Source organism: Procambarus clarkii, chromosome 46, assembly GCF_040958095.1.
Source record: "Procambarus clarkii isolate CNS0578487 chromosome 46, FALCON_Pclarkii_2.0, whole genome shotgun sequence".
Taxonomy (NCBI): Eukaryota; Metazoa; Arthropoda; class Malacostraca; order Decapoda; family Cambaridae; genus Procambarus; species Procambarus clarkii.
This window is the reverse complement of record NC_091195.1, coordinates 4,093,951-4,100,833: the sequence shown is the minus strand read 5'-3', so window position 1 is coordinate 4,100,833 and position 6,883 is coordinate 4,093,951.

Here is a 6,883-nt window from a genome sequence, read left to right as displayed (position 1 = left end):
TGGTAAAGTGGCACTGTGTCAGGACATTAGCAAATAGCTGTGGTAGAGTGGCACTGTGCCAGAATATCAGGAAATAACTGTTGTCAAATAGTACTGTGCCAGGGCATCAAAAACAGACTATAATAAAGTAGCACTGTGCAAGGTCACCAGGTAGTAACTATTGTAAAGTGGTACTGTGCCTGAACTTCAGAAAATAGCTGTGATAAAGTGGCACTGTGCCAGTACATCAGAAAATAGATATCGTAAAGTGGCACTGTGCCAGGTCACCAGGAAGTAGCTGTACTCACCTAGTTGTGCTGACGGGGTTTGAACTCTGGCTGTTTGGTCCCGCCTCTCATCAGTCAATCATCTGGTGTACAGATTCCTGAGCCTACTGGGCTCTGTCATATCCACATTTGAAACTGTGTATGGAGTCAGCTTCCACCACATCACTGCCTAATGCATTCCACCTGTTAACTACTCTGACACTGAAAAAGTTTTTTCTAACATCCCTGTGGCGTATTTGGGTACTCAGTTTCCACCTGTGTCCCCTTGTTCACGTACCACCCGTGTTAAACAGTTTATCTTTTTCTACCCTGTCAATTCCCCTGAGAATTTTGTAGGTAGTGATCATATCGTCGTGAGGTGCATTTTATGCAGCCTTTCCTCGTAACTCATGCCTCTTAGTTCTTGGGACTAGCCTAGAACATTTTCCAGCTTCAACTTGTGCTTGACAGGATACGGGCTCCATGCTGGAGCCGCATACTCCAGTATTGGTCTTACATATGTGGTATACAAGGTTCTGAATGATTCCTTACATAGGTTCCTGAAGGCAGTTCTGATGTTAGCCAGCCTCGCATACGCTACAGATGTTCTTTTTATGTGGGCTTCAGGAGATAGGTTTGGTGTGATATCAACTCCTAGATCTTTCTCTCTGTCCTTTTCATGAAGGACTTCATCTCCCACTCGGTATCCTGTGTCAGGCCTCCTGGTTTCCACCGCCTAGTTTCATCACCTTACATGTACTCGGGTTGAACTTTAGTAGCCATTTGTTGGATCATTCATTCAGTTTGTCTAGGTCAACATGATTCCTTATACAATCTTCCTCCGTCTTAATCATCCTTTTACTTTTTGCATCATCAGCAAACAATGAGAGGAACTGTTCTATATTCTTTGAGAGATCATTTCCATATATCAGAAACAGTATAGGTCGAAGGACTGATCCCTGTGGGACTACACTGTTGACGCCGCGCCAGTTTGAGACCTCACCCCGCACAGTGACTCGCTGTCTCCTGCTGCTTAGGTACTCCCTTATCCAATGGAGTGCCGTCCCTTTCACTCCTGCCTGCATCTCCAGCTTGTGCACTAATCTCTTGTGTGTTACTGTGTCAAAGGCCTTCTGGCAATCCAAAAATATGCAGTTAGCTCTCGCCTCTCTTTTTTGCCTGAATTTTGTTGCCTGGTCGTAAAATTCAACTAATCCTGTGAGGCATGACTTGCCATCCCTGAACCTATGCTGATGTTGTGTTACTAAGTTTCTTCGCTCCAGAGGTTCCACTATCTTTTTTTGCACAATCTTCTCCATGAACTTGCATGGTATGCAAGTTAGGGACACTGGCTTGTAGTTCAGGGTCTCCTATCTATCCCCCTTCTTGTATATAGGGACTACATTTGCCATATTCCAAATTTTTGGCAGTTCAACTGTTACCAGTGATTTGTTATACACCATGGAGAGTGGCTGGCACAGTGCTCCTGCTCCTTCCTTTAGTATCCATGGTGATATTCCATCTGGGCCAGTAACCTTTGTCACATCCATATCTAACAAAAGCTTCCTTACATCCACATTAGCAATCCCAAACTCCTGTAGTGGTGCCTGGTTAACTATTCCTTCTCTTATCACTGGAACTTTTCCTTGCTCTAATGTGAAGACCTCCTGGAATTAAATATTGAGTTCCTTGCAGACTTCCTTGTCATTTGTAAAGAATCTGTCTGTTCCAATCCTCAGTTTGTGGTAAGGTGACACTGCCACAACATCAGGAAATAGCTATGGTAAAGTAGGACAGTGCCATGTCACCAGGAAGTATCTGTGGTAAAATGGCACAGTGCCAAAGTAACAGGAAATAACGATAGTAAAGTGGCACTGTGGCAGGTCATCAAGAAAGAACTGTGGTAAAATAGCATGTAAAGTAGTAAAGTAGCACCCCATACCATCCCTGCACCCCCCTTCCCCTTCTGTCTCCCCTCCCCTCTCTGTCCTACCTCCTCTATAACCCCATACTCTCCCTGTCCCCCCAATCACCCCATACCCTCCTTCCCTCCCCCTCCCCCATCATCCTCCCTGCCCGCCCTCCCCCTCACCCCATACCCTCCCTGTCCCCCGTTCCCATCACCCCCCCCCCCCCCACCCCTTGCCCCAGAATACTCTGAGACCCTTTTAACCAACTCACAAATCCCCACACCTATGGAATGATTTCCTCCATCAGCAGAAACACCACCAAGATGAGAAAACAAGAATGGACAGCAGAAAGTGAGCTTCAAGGCAATGTATACAATATATATGGGATTACAGACAAATTCAGTGAACTTGGAGAATGTGCAAGAGATGAAAACCCGGACATAATTGCACTCACAGAAACAAAGCTAACGAATATCATAACAAATGCAATGTTTCTGCAGGAATACTATGTAGTTAGGAAAGAGAGGGAAGGAAGAGGTGGAGGTGGAGTAGCTCTGCTGATAAAAAGAGAATGTAGTTTTGAAGAGATGGTTATCCAGGGCTGTGAAGGTTTCAGTGACTACATAACTGGTACCATAGCAATTGTGGAACAAAAATTTATAGTAGTAGTCATATGTAACCCACCACCAAATGCCAGAAGACCCATACAGAAATATGATAGAAACAACATAGCTACCATTAATATAAAAGAGAGGACAGCTTCTGTTGCTAGCAGGAACAGATACAGACTGCTAATTATGGAAGACTTCAACCACAGGAAGGTAAATTGGGATAACAGAGACCCACATGGAGGACTGGACACATGGAGAGCAAAGTTACTGAAAGTGGCAATACATAACTTTCTAAGCCAACACTTCAAGGGACCGACAGGAATGAGAGGAAAAGACGAACCAGCAATGCTCGATCTGATATTCACCTTGAATGAGTCGGATATAAGGTAAGTTAAGCTTGAAGCCCCCTAGGGAATGAGTGATCACTGTGTACTGATATTTGAGTATCCGGTAGAGCTAGGAGTAATATTTCCCCCCAAAAAACGAGAAAATAAGGAGCTGGCATATCGAAAGGGAAATTATGAGGAATGAGAAAATTCCTAAGAGAAGTTCCATGGGACACACAACTCAGAACTAAGACCGTACAAGACATGATGGACTATGCCACTCAAAAGTGTCAGGAGGCAGTGAACAGGTTAATCTCGGCCCAAAAGAAAGAAAATGAGAAGCAAAAGAAGAATCCACGGTTTAAAAGGGCACGTAGGCAAGCAAAGGAAAGGAACAAAAGGGCGTGGCGGAACTTCCGAAATAACATAGCCATCGTCTGAAGTGTCACTGTGGGTCCCATACAACACCACCCACCGTCTCAAGTGCAGGGACAACGCTAGGCGTGTTGAATTTATATCATTAAGGAGGTCAGGTTCATAAAACAAAAGAGTGAGAACATCGTAATGGGAGAATAGGGCATAACTGGGGGAAGGATAGGGGACGTATATAGGGACGAAGCATATACAAAGATCAACAGCCGATTATTCAGGTGTAGTGGGCGTGGCATATTGAGCAGTGTCTTCTATGTTGGCGTCTTCATGTTCCGGTCTTGTTCTCATGGTGGGTATAGTGAATAGTTCCGTATTTTGGGTATCTATGGTTGTTCTATTTTTATGTGGATTGTTCAAGAATTTGTAATCATTTTACATCTTGGGGTTTTGTCTATTATACAAGTGCTTTTATTCAACATCTCTCTTGTTAGGGTGATGTCATGGGCTCTTGTTATACTCTTGTTATATCAGTACAAGATCTTGTTTTCTTATAATAGTGTCTGTTCTGTGTTGATCTGAGTGGTGAACCTGTGGTGAACCAGTGGTGAACCAGTGGTCAACCAGTCATGAACCAGTGGTCAGTCAGTGGTGAACCAGTGGCAAGTCAGTGGTGAAACAGTGGTCAACCAGTAGTCAGTCAGTGGTGAAACAGTGGTCAACCAGTGATCAGTCAGTGGTGAAACAGTGGTGAACCAGTGATCAGTCAGTGGTGAACCAGTGGCGAACCAGTGGTGAACCAGTGGTCAGTCAGTGGTGAAACAGTGGTCAACCAGTGATCAGTCAGTGGTGAAACAGTGGTCAACCAGTGGTCAGTCAGTGGTCAACCAGTGGTCAACCAGTGGTCAACTCACCTTCTAAACACCTGACACAGGTATATGTGTCAGACAAGACACCCGACGTTGTATGCATGTATATCTGTGTGGTGTCACGACATAACACTCGTCAGTGAATGTGACCTTCACATACACCACACATTTATTTATTTTTTTTTTTATTTTTTTTTTTTTTTTACATGCAAGCATGCGTATAATGTACAAGAAAAACAGAACAAATATAACATAGAACAAAGGACAAAGCACACATATGTACAAGGACAAAGGAACAAATCAATAGAAGACCAGCCAGAAGGGCTGACCACAAAAAAAATGCATATACAAACAATACACAATTAGTAACACAGCGTAATACAAACATAAGGGAAAACCCCAGGACAAAATGCACACAAAACAAGCCTGCTAATCAAATACATACAGAGGCGAGAAACATACAAGAATAAGGACAATAACAATAAAGAAAACCGATCCGCCATAACAAACGGAAGGCAAAACATAAAGAGCACACGCCAACAGCCTGAAGGGCACACAATATGACAAACTAGTGCACACGACATCCATAACCGAACACACGAGCCATACAAAAAAACCCACAAAACAAACCGGAGCACGCAGGAACCGGGAAACAATACCCACCCCACCCACTCACATACACACCCAACCAGGCAACACAAAAGACATAGAAATCACTTGCGAGGAACATCGGAAGAAACGTACTTCTCCGGGAACAGCTCACAAGGATATTTCGACTTGTAAGCTTCCCAGACGAGATCTTCAAGGTCGGTAGGGTTCTTGATCCCCCGCGCTCGAGCGGGTATCATAAACTCAGGAACATCTATATCTGGCGGCATCGGCCAATGCCTAAGGTCACTGACGCAAGTCGCATAACGAGGCTGGGGAGCGCCAACCACGCCCTTCGAGGAAGCAGATGACACCGGAGAAGCGGACGAGGGACGCCGAGCCTGCCACGCCTTCGCCATCGGAGCAGGTGTCGGACGCTGAGACGATAGCACTTCCACGGATACCGCAGGAGACACGGAAGGGACTGCAGGAAACGGAAGAGGCGGCAAGACCGCTGCCGAGGAAACGGGTAACGAGGAAGGGGCCACAGAACATCCAGAGCGAGCATCCTTTCTCAACATCACCACCAGGCCACCCCGCTCACCAACTACAGCAGGGGGAACCACTCCCCACGAAGAACCGGAGCCATCCGACGCAGGCAACGCACCTGAAGCAGGACCCTCGGACACCGGACCAGAAGTGGAGGCCAAAACGCCGGCACCGGCATCCTCAGGCAAGTGTACCTCCGCCACCACCGTAGTGTGCACCACATCCGGAGCCACGCCACCGTCAACGGAAGGACGACACTCGTCGAATTCGCCAACATCAGCCCACACAGAAGAACGCCGGGAACGCTTAGGCTCGGGCCGCACATCATCAGACCCGGAGGCAGACTCAGCGACCCGCGCAGCACCAACCGAGCGAACCGACGCACGCCGCAGCACGGCAGCCTCCTCAACTACACGGGGCACCAGGCCAGGCACAGGAGGGAATTCTGGATCCACCTCATCTCCCAGCACAGCCGGGACAGACGGCGAGGGTGCAGGGACCGGGACAGACACAGCAGAGGAAGAACTGGAAGACGAGGGGTCTGAGCAAACGGCAGGCGGAAGAGGCGCAGGGACATCAGCCGGAGCACTAGGTGAGGACCCAACCTCTGGAAGAGATGCGGCAACAACAGGGGGCGCAACAGGCGGAGCAACAGCTGCTACAGAGGGCACCTCCTCAGCCGACGAGACGTCCATACCCACCGAATCATCCCCCACAGGAAGGGGCGGAAAATCCTCCTCACTGAAGAGGTTCACTGGTGCAACAGGAGGCGCAGAACAGTCAGCAGCCTGATGGCCCAAAAGACCACAACGATAACACGTCCGCGGCTGACGGGCGTAAAACACCCGAACGTTGTACCCCATAAGGCGCACAGAGGACGGAATATCCGCCCGGAGTCTCATGCCCAGGGTGCGAATGTTAGACCTCACACCCTGAAGAGGACTAGAAGACACCACGTTCACTCTCACACTAACAACTGCGCCAAACCGCCCGAAATACCGTCGTAGCAGAGCCTCTGGAAACTCCAAGGGAGCCCAATGCACACTGATGTAAGTAAGTGCACCACTTCTATCCGAGAGGGTGACAGTGCCCGCACCATCCGGCAGGGGCAGTGTCCGCCCCTCGTATCGCCGGAGAAAATCGCGATACGCCGCCTCCTCTGCAAACTTCACAATGGCCCTACGGGCCGTTACCAACTCGACCCCATAAATCGCAAACACAGGGACAGAGAGCAGTTCACAAGCCAGGGCAATCTCCGGGTAACCAGCCCGCACAGAGAACTCTAGTCCCACAGACTGAGCCCGGACGACTGGGGGAAGAGGGACCCCCATCGTAACCACACATTTAGTTGTTGATTTATTGTGCATGATTATTGCCCGAGTATTCTGTTTGGGACTCCTGTGACCCTTTGCACAC